General features: G+C 45.4%; 1 pseudogene; it reads left to right on the top strand.

Annotated features, from left to right (window-relative positions):
* Positions 1-3,198: 3,198 nt before the first annotated feature.
* On the top strand, positions 3,199-17,986 carry LOC102496370 (nucleosome assembly protein 1-like 1; annotated as a pseudogene).
* The last annotated feature ends 855 nt before the right edge of the window (positions 17,987-18,841 follow it).

Genomic DNA, 18,841 nt, shown 5'->3' on the forward strand with positions numbered 1-18,841 from the left:
AACAGTCAGGAGTGAGTGAGGTAATGTGAGAACATGAGTGTGAGAGTGTGAGTGTGCTCACAGAATGAACAGTCAGGACTGAGTGAGGTACTATGAGAATATGAGTGTGCTCAAGCCTTAACAGTCAGGAGTGAGTGAGGTAATGTGAGAACATGAGTGTGAGAGTGTGAGTGTGCTCACAGAATGAACAGTCAGGAGTGAGTGAGCTAATGTGAGAATGTGAGTGTGCTCCTGCCTTAACAGACAGGAGTGAGTGAGGTAATGTGAGAATGTGAGAGTGATCACAATGTAACAGTTGGGAAGGACTGAGGTACTATGAGAATGTGAGAGTGCTCACAGCATAAAAGTCGGGAGTGAGTGAGGTACTGAGAGAATGTGAGTGTGCTCACAGCATTAACAGTTGAGAGTGAGTGAGGTACTGTGAGCATGTGAGTGTGCTCATAGTATAATAGGTCGGGAGTGAGTGAAGTACTATGAGAATGTGAGTGTACTCACAGAATGAACAGCTGGGAGTGAGTGAGGTACTATGAGAATGTGAGTGTGCTCACAGAATGAACAGCTGGGAGTGAGGTACTATGAGAATGTGAGTGTACTCACAGAATTAACAGCTGGGAGTGAGTGAGGTATGTGTGAAAGTGAGTGTGCTCACAGGATTAACAATTGAGAGTGAAAAACTGTTAGAAAGTGAGTGTGCTCACAGCATTAACAGTCAGGAGTGAGTGAGTTACTGTGAGAATGTGAATGTGCTCAAAGCATTAACAGTTGGGAATGAGTGAGGCATGGTAAGAATGTGAGTGTGGTGACAGCGTGACATTTGGAAGTCAGGGACATACTGTGATAATGTGAGTTTGCTAACAACATTAACAATTATGAGTGAGTCAGGTACTGGGACAATGTGAGTGTGCTCACAGCAATAACAGTGGGGAGTGTTTAACGTACTGGAAAATGTGCATGTGCTCACAGCATTAACAGTCAGGAGTGAGTGAGGTACAGTGAGCATGTGAGTGTGCTGACATATTAACAGTCAGGAGTGAGTGAGGTGCTGGGAGAATGGGAGTGTGCTCATAGCACTAACAGTCGTGATTGAATGAGGTACTGTGAAAATGTAAGTGTGCTCACAGCATTAAAGTCAGGAGTGAGTGAGGTACTGTGAGAATGTGTGTGCAAACATTAACAATAGAGAGTGAGTGAGGTAATGTGAGTATGTGAGTGTGAACACAGCATTAACAGTCGAGCTGAGTGAGGTACTGTGAGCATGTTGAGTGTGCTGAAAAATTAGCAGTAGGGAGTGAGTGAAGTACTGTGAATATGGGTGTGTGTTCACAGCAATAACAGTCAGGAGTGATTGAAATATTGTGAGGAGGTGAGTGTGCTCAGAGCATTAACAGCCGGGAGTGGGTGAGGTGCTGTGGGGATGTGAGTGTGCTCAGAGCATTAACAGCCAGGAGTGGGTGAGGTGCTGTGGGGATGTGAGTGTGCTCAGAGCATTAACAGCCAGGAGTGGGTGAGGTGCTGTGGGGATGTGAGTGTGCTCAGAGCATTAACAGCCAGGAGTGGGTGAGGTGCTGTGGGGATGTGAGTGTGCTCAGAGCATTAACAGCCAGGAGTGGGTGAGGTGCTGTGGGGATGTGAGTGTGCTCAGAGCATTAACAGCCAGGAGTGGGTGAGGTGCTGTGGGGATGTGAGTGTGCTCAGAGCATTAACAGCCAGGAGTGGGTGAGGTGCTGTGGGGATGTGAGTGTGCTCAGAGCATTAACAGCCAGGAGTGGGTGAGGTGCTGTGGGGATGTGAGTGTGCTCAGAGCATTAACAGCCAGGAGTGGGTGAGGTGCTGTGGGGATGTGAGTGTGCTCAGAGCATTAACAGCCAGGAGTGGGTGAGGTGCTGTGGGGATGTGAGTGTGCTCAGAGCATTAACAGCCAGGAGTGGGTGAGGTGCTGTGGGGATGTGAGTGTGCTCAGAGCATTAACAGCCAGGAGTGGGTGAGGTGCTGTGGGGATGTGAGTGTGCTCAGAGCATTAACAGCCAGGAGTGGGTGAGGTGCTGTGGGGATGTGAGTGTGCTCAGAGCATTAACAGCCAGGAGTGGGTGAGGTGCTGTGGGGATGTGAGTGTGCTCAGAGCATTAACAGCCAGGAGTGGGTGAGGTGCTGTGGGGATGTGAGTGTGCTCAGAGCATTAACAGCCAGGAGTGGGTGAGGTGCTGTGGGGATGTGAGTGTGCTCAGAGCATTAACAGCCAGGAGTGGGTGAGGTGCTGTGGGGATGTGAGTGTGCTCAGAGCATTAACAGCCAGGAGTGGGTGAGGTGCTGTGGGGATGTGAGTGTGCTCAGAGCATTAACAGCCAGGAGTGGGTGAGGTGCTGTGGGGATGTGAGTGTGCTCAGAGCATTAACAGCCAGGAGTGGGTGAGGTGCTGTGGGGATGTGAGTGTGCTCAGAGCATTAACAGCCGGGAGTGGGTGAGGTGCTGTGGGAATGTGAGTGTGTGTTCAAAGCATTAACAGCCAGGAGTGGGTGAGGTGCTGTGGGGATGTGAGTGTGCTCAGAGCATTAACAGCCAGGAGCGGGTGAGGTGCTGTGGGAATGTGAGTGTGCTCACAGTATTAACAGCGTGAGTGTGCTCAGAGCATTAACAGCCAGGAGCGGGTGAGGTGCTGTGGGAATGTGAGTGTGCTCACAGTATTAACAGCGTGAGTGTGCTCAGAGCATTAACAGCCAGGAGCGGGTGAGGTGCTGTGGGAATGTGAGTGTGCTCACAGTATTAACAGCGTGAGTGTGCTCAGAGCATTAACAGCCAGGAGCGGGTGAGGTGCTGTGGGAATGTGAGTGTGCTCACAGTATTAACAGCGTGAGTGTGCTCAGAGCATTAACAGCCAGGAGCGGGTGAGGTGCTGTGGGAATGTGAGTGTGTGTTCTGTGAGAGTGTGAGTGTGCTCAGAGCATTAACAGCCGGAATTGGGTGAGTTACTGTGAGAATGTGAGTGTGCCCACTGCATTACTAGTCGGGAGTGAGTGAGGTACTGTGAGAACGTCTGTGTGCTCACAACATTAAGAGTCAGGAGTGAGCTTTTTTAGTGCCATCTGCTCGCGGCACCACCTCCTGTTCCTCCCGCCACCGCTGCCGCCCTGAGTCACTGCCTGCAAAGCCCTGGCTACCTGGCTCTCTGCACTAGGCGCCAGTATTTGAAGTTCTTACAACATGGCAGACATTGACAACAAAGAACAGTCTGAACCTGATCAGGATTTGGATGATGTTGGGACCAGCAGTTAGCGTGGTGGCTATGTCGCTGGACTCCTACGTAGTCGACCGCGGTTTGCGTCCCGGACCCGGCAGCTTAAACTCACGCTGGGCGCGTGTGCGTGCATGCCCGAGATCCCGAGAGGAGAATGGAGGAGAAGGGATTGCGGCGTGGCCATCCCTCCTGGGGGGCGATTTCTCGCTTTCTGTCTCTCTGTCTCTCTCTGTCTGTCTGGCGAGCACATGCATCCAAGAGCAAAAAGTAAGAATGATGTTGAAGAAGCAGAAGAAGAAGAAACTGGTGAAGAAACAAAAATCAAAGCGCATCAGCTGACTGTTCAGATGATACGAAATCCTCAGATTCTTGCAGCCCTTCGGAAAGACTTGATGGTCTGGTGGAAACCCCAACAGGATCCACTGAAAGCTTGCCTAGGGTAGTTCAAAGACGAGCAAATGCTCTGAGAAACCTTCAAGTCAAATGTGCGCAGATAGAAGCCAAATTCTATGAGGAAGTTCATGATCTCGAAAGGAAGTATGCTATTGTCTACCAGCCTCTATTCGATAAGCGGTTTGAGATCACTAATGAATTGATGAGCCTACAGAAGAAGAATGTGAATGGAAACCGGATGAGGAAGATGAAATTTTGGAGGAACTGAAGGAAAAGGCTAAGATTGAAGATGAGAAAAAGGATGAAGAAAAAGAAGACCCTAAGGGAGTTCCTGAATTTTGGTTGACTGTTTTCAAGAATGTTGACTTGCTCAGTGAGTGGTTCAGGAACATGATAAACCTATTCTGAAGCACTTGAAAGATATTAAAGTGAAGTTTTCAGATCCTGGCCAGCCTATGAGTTTTGTCTTAGAATTTCACTTTGAACCCAGTGAATATTTTACAAATGAAGTGTTGACAAGGACATATAGAATGAGGTCAGAGCCTCATTCTGACTCTGATCCCTTTTCTTTTGATGGACCAGAAATTATGGGTTGTACAGGGTGCCAGATAGATTGGAAAAAAGGGAAGAATGCCACTTTGAATACCATTAAGAAGAAGCAGAAACAGAAGGGATGTGGGACAGTTCGTCCTGTGACTAAAACAGTTTCCAGTGACTCCTTCTTTAGTCTTTTCGCCCCTCCTGAAGTTCCCGAGAGTGGAGCTCTGGATGATGCAAAGCTGTACTTGCTGCAGACTTTGAAACTGGTCACCTTCTACGTGAACGTATTACCCCAAGATGAGTGTTATACTGTACTGGAGAAGCAATTGAGGAAGGCGATGATGATTATGATGAAGAAGGTGAAGAAGCAGATGAGGAAGGGGAAGAAGAAGGAGACGAGGAAAATGATCTAGACTATGACTCAAAGAAGGATCGAAACCCAGCAGAACACAAGCAGCAGAGAAGCAGGGTGTACGTGGCCTTGAGGGTAACCTGCACTGGTCTACTGTCTGCTCCCTGGAAAGGATGAATTAATGTCATTTCATAAGCCTGTTTCAAGTTTGTTATTGTTGTTGTTTGTTTGCTTGCTTGTTTTATTTTTTGCAGCCTAAAATAAAAATATCAAATACAAAAAAAAAAAAGTGTCAGGAGTGAGTGAGGTATTGTAAGTGAGTGTGCTCACAGAATAAACAGTCGGGAGTGAGTGAGGAAATGTGAGAAACTCAGTGTGCTCACAGGATTAATAGTAGGGGGTGAGCGAGGTACTGAAAGAAAGTGAGTAAGCTCACAGCATTTCCAGTCAGGAATGAGTGAAGTACTGTGATACAGTGATTGTTCTCGTAGCATGAAGAGTTGGGAGTGAGTAAGGTATAGTGTGAAAGTGAGTGTGCTCGCAGCATTACCAGTCAGGAGTGACTGAGGTACTGTGAGAAGGTAAGTGTGCTCATAGTATAAAGAGTTGGGAGTGAGTGGGTACTGTGCAGAAGTGAGTGTGCTCACAAAATTAATCAGGAGCAAGTGAGGTACTGTGAGAAGGTGAGTGTGCTCATAGCATTAACAGTCAGAATAAGAGAGGTACTGGTAGAATGTGAGTGTGCTCATAGCATTATTAGTCAGAATGAGTGAGGTACTATTAGAATGTGTGTGTGCCCACAGCATTTGAAGTCAGGAGTGAATGAGGTACTGTGAGAAAGTGAGTGTGCTCACTGCATTAATAGTTGGGAGTGGGACCAGCAGTTAGTGTAATGGCTATGTCGTTGGACTCCCATGTAGTCAACCGCAGTTCGCGTCCCAGACCCGGTGGCTTAAACTCACGTCGGGCGCGTGTGCATGCGTGCCCAAGATCCTGAGAGGAGAATGGAGGAGAAGGGATTGTGGTGTGGCCATCCCCCCTGAGGGGTGATTTCTCGCTTTCCGTCTCTCTCTCTGTCTGTCTTTCTGGCGAGTGCACACGCCCTATAGCAAAAACCTCTCAAAAAAAAAGTAGAATCGTTGGGAGTCAGTTAGGTACTCAGCAGAATTGAGTGCACTCACGGCATTAATAATCAGGAGTGAGTGAGGTACTGTAAGAAACTGAGTGTGCTCACATTTTTAACAGTCGGGAGTGAATGAGGTACTGTGGTAAGGTGTGTGTGCTCACAGAATTAAGAGTTGGGAGTGAGTGAGGTATGGTAAGAATGTGTGTGTGCTGACAGTGTAACACTTGGAAGTCAGAGAGGTACTGTGACAATGTGGTTGTGCTCACAACATTAACAGTCAAAGGTGAGTGAGGTACTGTGAGAAAGTGAGTGTACTCACAGGATTAACAGTCAAAGGTGAGTGAGGTACTGTGAGAATGTGAGTGTGCTCACAGGATTAACAGTCGAGATTAGTGCGGTACTGTGAAAATGTGAGTGTGCTGACAACATAACAGTGGGGAGTGAGAGAGGTGAGTGAGGTACTGTGAGAAAGTGAGTGTACTCACAGGATTAACAGTCAGGAGTGAGGGAGGTACTGTGAGAATGTGAGTGTGCTCAAATATTTATAGTCAAGAGTGAGTGAGGTACTGTGAGTATGTAAGTGAGCTCACAGCTAAAGCTGGAAATGTGTGAGGTACTGTGAGCATGTGAGTGTGTTCACAGAATTAACTGCTGGGAGTGAGTAAGGAATGGAAAGAGTCTGCTCACTGCATTAAATGTCAGGAGTGAGTGAGGTACTGTGAGAATGTGAGTGTGCTGGCAGTGTAACACTTGGAAGTCAGAGAGGTACTGTGTTAATGTGAGTCTGCTCACAACAATAACTGAAGTGAGGGAGGTACTGTGAGAATGTGAGTGTGCTCAAATATTTATAGTCAAGAGTGAGTGAGGTACTGTGAGTATGTAAGTGAGCTCACAGCTAAAGCTGGGAATGTGTGAGGTACTGTGAGCATGTGAGTGTGCTCACAGCATTAACAGTTGGGAGTGAGTGAGGTACTGTGAGAAGGTGAGTGTGCTCAAATATTTATAGTCAAGAGTGAGTGAGGTACTGTGAGAAGGTGAGTGTGCTCAAATATTTATAGTCAAGAGTGAGTGAGGTACTGTGAGAAGGTGAGTGTGCTCAAATATTTATAGTCAAGAGTGAGTGAGGTACTGTGAGAAGGTGAGTGTGCTCAAATATTTATAGTCAAGAGTGAGTGAGGTACTGTGAGAAGGTGAGTGTGCTCAAATATTTATAGTCAAGAGTGAGTGAGGTACTGTGAGAATGTGAGTGTGCTCAAAGCATAAATTTCAGGAGTGAGTGAGGTACGGTGAGCATGTGAGTGTGCTCAAACATTAACAGTTGAAAGAGAGAGGTACTGTGAGTATTTGAGTGTGCACACAGCATTTACAGTAGGGAGTGAGTGAGGTACTGTGAGCATGTGAGTGTGCTCACATTAACGGTTGGGAGTGAATCAGGTTCTGTGATAAGTTGAGTGTGCTCACAGCATTGAGTTGGGAGTGAGTGAGATACTGACTGAAAGAGAATCTGCTCACACATTATCATTCAGGAGTGAGTGAGGTACCCTTAAACTGTGAGTGAATCTTAGTATTATTAGTTGGGACTGAGTGAGGTAATATGAGAATGTGAGTGTGCTTCCAACTTTAATAGTCAGGAATGAGTGAGGTACCGTGAGAAATTGAGTGTGCTCACAGCATTAACAGTCAGGCATGAGAGAGGTATTGTCTAAAAAAATGAAAGTGAGTGAGGCACTGTGAGCATGTGAGTGTGCTCACAGCACTAACAGTTGAGAAAGAGTGAGGTACTGTGAGAAAGTGAGCCTGCTAAGAGCACTAACATTGGGGAGTGAGTGAGGTAATGTGAGAACTGAGTGTGCTCACAGCATTAACAGTTGGAAGTGGGTGAGGTATTGTGAGAACGTGATTATATTAACAACAATAGCATATTTGGGAGTGAGTATGCTCACAGCATTAACAGGTGGGAGTGAATGAAGTACTGTGAGAATATGATTGAGCTCATAGCATTAACATTCGGGAGTTAGTGAGGTATCATGAGAGTGTGAGTGTGCTCACAGTATTAACAGTCGGGAGTGTGTGAGGAACTATGACCATGTGAGTGTGTTCACTGCATTAATAGTTGGGAGTGAGTGAAGTACTCGAAGAAAGTGAGTGTGCTCATAGCACTAAGAGTTGAGAGAGAGTAAGGTACTGTGAGAAAGTGAGTGTGCTCAGAGCATTAACATTGGAGTGAGGTAATGTGAGAACTGAGTGTGCTCACAGCATTAAAAGTTGAGAGTGAGTGAGGTACTGTGAGAAAGTGATTGTATTAACAGCAATAGCATTCGGGAGTGAGTGAGGTACCATGAGAATGTGAGTTTGCTCACCCCATTAATAGTTGAGAGTAAGTGAGGTACTGTGAGAATGTGAGTGTGCTCACAGCATTAACAGGCGGAAGTGAACGAGGTACTGTGAGAATATGACTGAGCTCACACCATTAACATTCGGGAGTTAGTGAGGTATTGTGAGAGTGTGAGTGTGCTCACAGTATTAACAGTCGGAACTATGACAATGTGAGTGTGCTCACCACATTAATAGTGGGAGTGAGGTAGGTACTCTGAGAATGAGAATGTTCTCACAGCATTAACAATGAGAAGGGAGTGAGGTACTGTGGGAATGTGAGTGTGCTACAGCATGAATGATTGCGAGTGAATGAGGTACTATGAGAAAGTGAGTGTGCTCACAGTCAACCAAAATAAACTCATACTTTATTTTCATTTTCTCACAAACTTTTCAAGGCCCTGTCAAGTAGTTTCTAGTCTATCTGTATTATAAGATTCTGTGTGAACATTAGAAGAATATTGTAGATCCAAATACTTTAACAAGTAAAAGTTCTAACACATATTATAAAATAAAAACAAGTCACTAAATATTTTATGTAGTATAGACTCAATCATACAAAGCAAAAATAATGTATTTTCTACATTTGTTTTGCACATGTATATGTAAATTATTAATAACCGAAAAAGGAATGAAAGAACACATCTCAAACTGAAGACAATGTCTTCTTTTATATATTTTTTATTTACTCTTGTTCTTACTTTTTTTTTAATCACAGATAGTAAAAGAGAAAATGAGTAAGCAAACTCCCAGGCCCGGGACTCGAACTGCAGTATCCCATGTGGGAGACTGAGGTCGTCCATGTGGGAGTTCAGCACCTTAACCACCATGCCACCTGCCACCCCGACGATGGCTTCTTTTAAGAAAAGAAATGAGGGGCAGGCAGGCAGTGTGGTGGTTATGGGTGCTGGACTCCCACATGGTAGACCACGGTTCGAGTTCCAGACCTGGTAGCTTGCTTTCTCATCACCACCACCACCACCACCCCCTGCCCCTCTCACTCTGTCCCTCTCTGGTCAAATTAAAAAGAAATAGATAAATAAAGTTATATTTAGAATTACAAAATAATTCTTAAAAAAAAAGAATGAAAGATAGAGAAATTTTCACTCTATATACTCTCTTTAAGATATTTACAGAGTAGGAGAAAAATAGAGAGGCAAGACATTTATGGGACAAAGAAATGGATTATTATCTATTGAAGATAAATTTATAGTATTGTCAACTGAACTGGTGAGAAATGTACACATGTTGGAATATCCACTTTGTAAGCTAAGTAACATGTGGTTGAATGTTGAAATCGAAAGAAATTTAAAAATGTAAAAATATATTTACAGAGAAAGTATTCATCGTCACTTATACAATATAATAGAAAATAAGGGAATGAATGAATTGCCATTAGATAGCATACTTTTTAAAAAATTCATCAATAGCATGAATTTTGCCTTCATCCTATCTAACAATTCCTACCATTTAAATTGTTTTTTTTTTTTAAGTTAAAAATAAGTGATCTTTTAAGAATTTAAATTCTGAAAATTTCTCCCCTCTCCTTTTCAGGGCTTTATTTTTCCCTGCACATAACCCCTCACTTTAATTTTTCCTCAGGTTTTTATTATGCAATTGCCCTAAACTTAACTCAGGACACAATCTACATTTCTAGCAGTAGAAAATAATTAAAACGATTAAGTAACCAACAAAAATCAACAGGAATAGGAAAAAAGAAGTTTTTCCTCTACCCTTTCGGCCACTGAGAATTTTCAGTGCTGCCATAATTTTCTGGAAAGATCCTCTGATGACCTCTGAAAACAACCCAGGACCCCCACAGCTGCTCCTGGAGCCCAGATACCGATTCAGTGCGCTGAAGGGAAAGTTATAAATTGCTTAGAGGAGGAGGCCACAAAAGGGAACAACCAGCCTGGCTTTTGTTAGGGTAAGTCTGGGCGCCCCAACCTGTTAAGACGCTTTGAAAGAGGTAACAAAATGATCTAGAAAGGCGACCCAGTGGGTGTCATTTCTTTAGATAATCAAAAACCTTTTGATTGGGGAATACACAAAAGACTGACGAAGGTTAGTAACCCTGGGATAAAAGAAAAATTTCCTTCATCAATTAAAAAACAGTTATGGAAAAATGGGGACTGGGACTGCAATTTCCCAAATGGAGAAAGATTAAAATGCTAGCATCGTTTAACGTTTTATGACATTCAATGTGCAATTAGATGGGGGAACTCCTGGAAGAAATCAATCATCCCAAATTAATTTGAAATACTAGAAATAAAAACATGAACTGTACAAACAAACATTTTCTTTTTTAATTAACAAAGCAGCAGTACATATTTGTATTTCCACTCTAGTCCATGCTCTCTGGCCTAACACATGAGGAGCTACCACTACCATCGCCTGCCACGCTGTTTACCTTTCCTCCTTTCTTACCAATCCTTCATTCTTTGAGTTCACTTTAAACACTGTAGAGACTTGGTCGTCCCTCAACCTGAATTGTTTTTACTGTTTTACTTACTTCAAAACCCCATCTAAACAAAGTCAACAACAACAACAACAACAAAAATCAAGAACAGCACTAAGCTTATGGATAATAACCCTTGTAGTTTGCTTCTCTCCAGAGAAAGTAGAAATTCTTTAAAGACACTTGCTATTGATGAATCACTAGACATGATCAGGGCACTGATAGGAGTATGTATTAGAAAAACAAAGCTTGTATCCTTCCAACTTAATCCTCAGTCTCTAGGAAACCTACAAATTGCTGAAGCATCAAGCCACAGAAGGATTATATTTGCAATGAGAGGTTAGAATTATTTGGCTGGCAAACGGGAGCAGAGCAAAGATGCCAACTGTTTGTACAAACAGAGTTGACATAGTGACGCCCACAGAGCGTGTCGGCCTCATCAGCCTGCTCCGGCATACAAAGGCAGCGCAATGGAGCCAGCCTCAGGGAGGCCAAGGACTCTGGACCTGCCGGGGAGTCAGGGCACACTCAGTACTCTGCACCTTGTGGAGCGACAATGGAAAAGCACAGCTCTCCACCTCCAGGGCTGAGGTTCGTACTCCAAGCGGAGCTGCTCCAAACAGATCTGGTGCGATAAAGCGCCCAGCCACGGAGGCTGCTCCGCTAACCCACGCGGTGGGACCAGGCTGGGCTCTGCAGCGCAGCGAGAACTTGGACAGGCGTGCAACAGGCGAGTCTGGAGGCTCCGAGCTCCTCGGCCGGCCTGCAGCAATCTCTAAGTCTGGTCCCAGCCCAATGCCTGGTCAAACCTGAAAAACGCCGACAATAAAGTGAGCCGCTAAAACAAAACAAAAACAAACCTACACGTATTCAGTTTTTAAAATTTTCAAATACTCTTACCTTCATAGTTACAAAAGATAGTGCTAGAAGTAGTAGCAGTATTTGTAGTAGTATTGCTAAAATAAAATGTCCATACTCCTGCATGGGTTTTATTTTTATTAAAAAGTATTAGTTTGTAAAGTCCGAAAAAACATCAGAACTTTTGATGCAACGGTTAAACGTTCTGGCTGAAATGGAGTCGCTTTGGTTTACATCCGGCTCTGTCACTTCCTAGCTGGGTGACTGCCTCTAAACCTCAGTTTCCTCTGTTCCCTTAACCTATTAAATGGCGGTCACAGTGCCTACTTCTCAGGTTGTCACCAAGATTGTGAAGATAAAGCAGAAGGCCCTTGGCACAGAGCACAGTATATGGGAATGCTTAAGTGTTGGCTTTAAAACGGAAAGTCAAGAGCAGCGTCTCAGGCATCACCTCTAGGCCCCAGACTCCTGCAGTCCTCGCTGCGACGTCCCACACCCCACCCAGCTCTTCCCTGCTGCTTACAGCCTACTCAGATCCACAGCTGTCCACAAGCCCAGGTTAAACAGACGATGGTCCATTTAGACGTGGAATGCAATTTGTGTCAGATGAAACACATGCAAATACTAATGTCGAAGGTCACCTCCGAAGCCCTTCTGATTACTCCGGGCAGCTCTCTCCAGTAGAAAGGCACCAGAGCTGCAGTGAGACACACCTGGCACGTTAAATTTTCAAGTAGCAATATGAAAAGCAACAGATAAAATACATGCTAATGATACATTTTATTTAATCCAGTAGAAATGGAATATCCTCGTTTCCATATGCAATTATTTCAAAATTCATTAATGAAAGATTTTTAAATTTTTGGTATTAAATCTTGGAAATTGGACCAGCTGGTGGCATGGCGGTGTCTGGATCCCATGTGACTGACTGTGTGATGACAGTCCTAGACCCAGTGGCTTGAGAGACAAGCTGGGCACATGCACGTGCGTGTCCAAAATCCCCAGAAAAAATGGAGAAGGGATTATGATGGGGCCACTCCCCCTGAGGGGTGCTTTCTCATTTCCCTCTCTCTTTCTCTCTCTCTCTTTCTGTCACTCTCCAGCAAGCATAAATGCCTTATAGCAAATTAAAACAAGTAACTCTTTAAAATCTAATGTGTCTTTTACACTTTAGCACATCTTAACGTGGATTGACTATATTTCAAGTACCCATGGCCACACGGGACTGACGGTTCCTGTATCAGACAATACGCCCCTCCCCAAATTACAGTACACTGCTCAGACTGACCGGAGATTCATCCTCTGCATCTTGTATGTCCATTGTCTGAAATCGTTTCTGATGCCTAGTGGGTCCTCGATAAAGATTAATTTGAATGATTCTGGGGTGGGGCGTTACGGTCTTGGAGAGGATTTTTCATTTTAAGTCTCATGCTAATCACAGGCTAAATGACATTGCACTCCTCCCCAAGAAAGAGCATAGACATTTTGGAAAGCATCCTCCCAAAAATTACACCTTGCAAGTAGCAAAGGAATAAGGCCAACCACACCAAAGGATAAAATGCTCTTACAAATTAATTTAAAAATAGTGACAGAATGAAAGCTAACATCGAAGTATGCACCATGGACAAATGAATGTTCAAAGATAGTGACTTGAGAGAAGCAGATAACAAAAACTTTATAAAATGTCTACTCTTGAAATACTCTAAAGAACTCGCGTTTCTCATTTATAATCGTCATTAAATGCTCTAAGGTAAGGGGGAGAAACAATGACACGGGAAGACAGTTTTGGCTGTGAAGTCATAAAAACCCTTTGGGTTTGAATGTTAATTGCGACCCTGTCTAGCTCTGTGACCTAAGGCATTTTTCTTAATCTCTCTGAGTCTTTTCTTATCTGTAAAATGGACATTAAAATAACACACTTGGGGGCCAGCAGGTGGCATGGTGGTTAAGGCAGTGGATTCCCAGATGGCCGACACGGTTCGAGTCCCAGACCTGGTGGCTTAAAATCCGTGCCAGGTGGGTATGTTTGCATGCCCAAAATACGAAGAAGAGAATGGAAGAGAAGGGACTGCAGTGTGGCCATCCCCTCTGGAGGTAATTTCTCACTTTTTTTCTCTCTCTCTCTCTCTGTCTCTCTCCAGTGAGTGCACATGTACTAGGGGAAAGGAATGAGTGGCACCCACTTCCCACGTATTAACTGGCTTGTGGGAGAAAAACCAAGCACAGTCTCATCTGTGGGTGGAACATTGCAACCCCTCGCTCCGGTGAGACCCCTCGCAGGCACCTTAAGCCCACCCAGCTGCTCGCCGTCAGCCACCTCTCCTTAGGCCGTTTGCCTGAGCCACCCGTGAGGTATGAGGCGCCGCACCGGCGGGCTCGTGTCTGACCTTGTCGTGTGAAGAACGTTACCAAGAAAATCTCCTAAGGAAAGAGCACAGGGCTTGTATACGTGTGTGGCCTGCACACAAACATGTAACATATGCTAAACACATGTGGAAGGCATACATGTGCTCACACAGCACATAGAATAGCGGTTCTCGCCAATCAAAAATGGAGCGAAATATTCTCTTTTTAAAAAAAATGCTCCTGATTGCTTTTTTCTAAAGACTGGCCTCCCTTTTAAATGTGTATTTCTTTTCTCAAATTATTTACCTTGGCATCTATGATTTATACTATGCACAAATGAAGCAGAAAATCTACTTCAAGCAAAAATTACCAGTAAAAAAGGGTAAAGTTGCAGGGGAATATCGTTAACTTTGAGTTATTTCCCATATTTTTCTAAAACAGAATATATATATGTATATGTATGTACATATGTATGTGTACATGTATGTATTTATATACACACACACATACTTACCAATTTAAAAGTGACATCTTGAAAGTCTTTTAAAAGTTTGCCGTCTTCGCAATAAGGAAACAAACTGACATTACTGATAAATTGAAGCCATCGATTGAAAACGGAAAAGTGTTGTAATTACTCAAGACATTTTCTCCTTCCCTAGCGTGTTAGAGTTCTGGCGGTTTCATTAGATGACACTTTTCAGCACTTTTAGCTGGTTTGTGGCCCAGCCCTCCCCCCCACCCCAAAGAAATAGGAAGATTAATTTTCAAAAGGAACTTTTATTTTTAATATGGATTGATTTTTTTAAAAGGCAGCTCCAAGCCGCCAAGTGTATCAAACAGGGCCCATCACACCAATCCCGACACATCAAGGAGCAGCCGGACACGTGAGGTTGTTGTTTCTAGCAGGTATCCATGTGGCGAGAGGTCGCCACTCAGCGAGGTGCTTTCTTTCTGGTCTGTAAGAAAAGAAATCACCAGGAATAAGGGGGGAAATGGGCTCGGGAAACAGGAGGGGACCTTGTCAATCTCCAAGATGCTAGAAAATGCTCGCGGAAGCCTTTTGTTCGGGAATATCCTATAATGGCATTGCTGTGCCTCTCTTGTGGACACGAGCGGCCACTAGCCTGAGAGGGAAGGCACTAAGGATTAGACAGATCGGCAGGGCCCGGAAAGGGCGTGACTGGCGTTTGAAATCGTGAAGGCCAAGCTGTATCATTACTGACCTTCCACAGCGACGTCCAACGTCCGTATAAGCAGCCCACCTTGGGGAATAGCCAGAGGCATATAGGAAACGTTGATTAGGAGGGTATGTACCAATTGTTTCACAAATGGAGAAGGGGAAAGGCCCTTAGAGGAGTACGCTTGTTTATCCTTGCGGGGTCACACACAGGTGTTTACTCTTTTATGTGAAGAATGGATGCTGCGTCTAAGGACAGGACATTAAGCTGGTGTCCAGGCTCTTATTTTAAACACATGGGGCCCAGAGAAGGTTAGCACCATGCCAGAAATAATTTTGAAACATGTAACAAAAGCTATATGAAAAATAACCCAAAAAGGTGAATCAGTTGGTGAGGTTTCGAGGTGACCAGAACGACAGTACCAGCACACAGCGGGGTCCCTGGCACTCCCGCCTGGGCAGAGGGACAGGTATGTGAGCCAATTCAGGAAGCTTCACTGAAAAGAGCCAGCGCTTTCCACCACAGTCAGTCCCGGTGCCTATCTCTGTCTCTCCTTCCATAGACGCTTTATTGAAAAGAAGAATCTTTGATCAACATTTGTATCGGTGTTAGAATCTAAGTTGTGTCATTTAACAACCGTGTGTAATTGGAGTAAGATTTAACAGTATCCCGTTCATTAAGTCCCTTTTCCCATGGCTGTTTTCTCTAACGTGGTTGTTTTGGGGCCATTTAAAATTCAGTTGTTTTGGGAACCAGCAGTTAGCATAATGGCTATGTCGCTGGACTCCCACGTAGTTGACTGCGGTTCACGTCCCGGACCCGGTGGCTTAAAACTCACGCCAGGCACGTGTGCATGCGTGCCCAAGATCCCGAGAGGAGAATGGAGGAGAAGGGATTGCAGCGTGGCCATCCTCCCTGGGGGGTGATTTCTCGCTTTCTGTCTCTCTGTCTCTCTCTGTCTGTCTGGCAAGCGCACGTGCCCTATAGCGAAAATCTCTCAAAAAAAAAAAATTCAGTTGTTTTGGGGCCATTTAAAATTCACAGCTTAGAATATATTGGATAGGTTTTTTTTTTTTTTTTCAGATGATAACAGTAAAGACAAAGTGGACCAGCAGGCAATGTAGTGGTTAAGACACTGAACTTAACTACATGGTTGACCGCAGTTTGAGTCCCGGACCCGGTGGCTTAAAACTCAGGCCAGGTGCGTGTGCGTGCGTGCCCAAAATCCTAAAAGGAGAATGGAGGAGAAGGGACTGGGGCATGGCCATCCTCTCTGGGAGGTGATCTGGGAGGTGATTTCTCACTTTCTCTGTCTCTCTCTGTGTCTCTGGCGAGTGCATGCAGCCTAAAGCAAAAAATCTCTCTGAAAAATAATAACATAACATGATATAAAAGACAAAGCAGTCACGGGCTGCCGGGGTTGAGGGAGAGGCAGGGACAGAGAGGAACAGCCCCTGCCCCCAGGGAGTCCCCACCAGGGGAGGATGGAGACTTGGGCAGAAACGGCGATGAGGCAGTTGGAGGAGGAGTCAGAGCTAGCTATCAGAGCCATGATGACCTGAATTCCACATACGCAGGAAACGCCACTCGGTGCTGTGAGTCAGCACGCTGTGTGCACACGGGACAGCCGTTCTCTTCTCTCTGGGCGGCACCTGTGTGAGCAGTGGCCCTTGCGGGCTCTGGGCCAGGCTCCCAGACCTAGCCTATCCCAGCCACTAACATCCTGTTGTACCAAGAACCAGAGCTGCTCTGATAGCCACTGACCACTTCAGAAAGTGCCCGGACTCTTTTCCATTCGCTGGGAAGTAGGAGACAACCAGGAGGCCCTGGGCTTGGGGAGACTGATGGTGACAAGTTTACAAGGCAAGTCATTCCATGAAAATCTGGCTGACGTTTATGACTGCTGGGCTTACAAGGCTTTCTTCCATGCATTTATTTTATATTCAGGGTAAGAAACCAGCTCATGGTTCAAACAGCTAGGCTTCCTACAGGTATAATTCAAATAAATACAGAATTCTTTTCCCCATTCAAGAGAACTTCTTTTTTTTAACGGTTTTTGCCATAAGGGCATATGCACTCACCAGAGAGAGACAGAGAAAGTGAGAAATCGCCCCCCCAGGGGGATGACCACACTGACCCTCCTCCTCCATTCTCCCCTTGGGGTCTTGGGGACACATCCATGAGTGCCTGGAGTGATTTTCAAACTGCTAGATCTGGAGCTTGAGCCACAGGTGGCCATGTGGGAGTCCAGCGCCTTAACCACCATGCCACCTTCTGACCCCTCAAACAGAGCCCTCATTAAGACAATTACATACAAACATTAAAAGGTAGGGATTCAGGGCCAGCAGGTGGCATGGCAGTTGAGGCAGATCACGGCTCAAGTCCCAGACCTGACGACTTGCTTTCTCACTTTCCCTTTCTCTGTCTCTCTCTGGTCAAATTAAAATAGTAATAAATAAACATTTCATATGTATAATATATATATATATGGATTCTTTTTCTAGGAAGGATACATAGCATAGAATAAGACTTGGAGAAATAAAAACACCATGGAATTTTAGAACTGGCAAATGTCTTTTTACTAATTTGAGCTTTGACATTATGACCCAAAGCGACTCTGACTTTCCCAAGTCTACACTGCCAATCCAGGGGGGCTGGGGGCAGACGGCTAATCCGCAGGTTCCCTGTCTCCTGAATTTATCCCACCGGCCTCTTGTTAATGACTCTCACAGTCCACTGAGGCTCCTTTCTTTAAGTTTATTTATTTTACTTCTTGGGGGGGGGGGGCTCGTGGGCCGCGGGGATCCCAGCCCTGGTAGGCCATGTGGCCACAGCACGGCGGAGCAGCGGCCGCACGGCCGCCGGGGCGGGGGCCGGCCAACCCACCGGCCGTCCTTGGACGGTCACGGGGCTTGCTAAATTCACTTCCAATCTGTTTACTCCCTGTTGGCCACAGCCTGGGACTGTCACAGCTGTTGCAGATAAGGCCCTGCACTCCTCAGAGTCAGCGCTTAGCGTCCTGCGTCTCCTCGAGGACCACCACAGCTGGCTGCGTACCTGCTCTCACGCGGTGACAAAGCGCGGCGCCGAGGACAGATGTGTGCGGGGCTGTTTCTTCCCGCAGCTGTAGCTGTCTCAAGCAAACAGCGGAGGTTTTCTTTCTTGTCCACAAAAATTAACGCACTCCCATAGCTCCCTAGCCTTGATGTTTTTACATTCCCAAATAGAAATATACAGCGGATGTCTACTCTTTAAGCATCTGATCCTTGAAGAGGAATGTATCAGATGCCTGCTACATGCCAAGGAGCGGACTAGAGGCTGGAGATCCGATCCCGCCGCGCCGTGCTGCCCGCATAGCGCCACCTGCCGGACGCGCAGTCACAGAGAAAACGCTCCCGTCCAGGTTGTACCCGGTTCTCCAGGAAGCAACGGGCCGGTGAGCCTGCCCGTCATGGCGATTCCACTTACATTAAGTGGGAAAAAGATCACAGCTTCTCCCCTATATTTGATTTGTTTTTTAATAAGATTATAGGATATGGGTTTTCTTGGAGGAAATCTTTCAGCCAAAGAGAGGTAGCCTCATTTCTCCACGGAGCCTGAACGTCTCTGACTGTAATGATCCTCACCCACCTTCATTCTACAGGTACTTCGTGGATCAGATAAGACTGTCGATGCAAGGGTGGCCCCAATTCCACACTTAGAGTGACACGAACATAATTTATATTTAAGCATATTTTTCCAAAAAGGTAAAAATAACAGCTATATATAGTTTTTTTTTTTAAGAGAGATTTTTTGTAGTGTTTTTGTTTTTGTTTGTTTGTTTTTTACTATAGGGCACGTGCACTCACTGGAGAGACAGAGAGAAAGCGAGAAATCACCCCCCAGGGGGAATGGCCACACGGCAGCTGCAATCCCTTCTCCATTGGCCTCTCGGGATTTGGGGCACATACACACACACACACACACACACACACGCACCCAGCAT

Source organism: Tupaia chinensis, unplaced genomic scaffold (assembly GCF_000334495.1).
Source record: "Tupaia chinensis unplaced genomic scaffold, TupChi_1.0 Scaffold000212_1, whole genome shotgun sequence".
NCBI classification, from domain to species: Eukaryota; Metazoa; Chordata; class Mammalia; order Scandentia; family Tupaiidae; genus Tupaia; species Tupaia belangeri.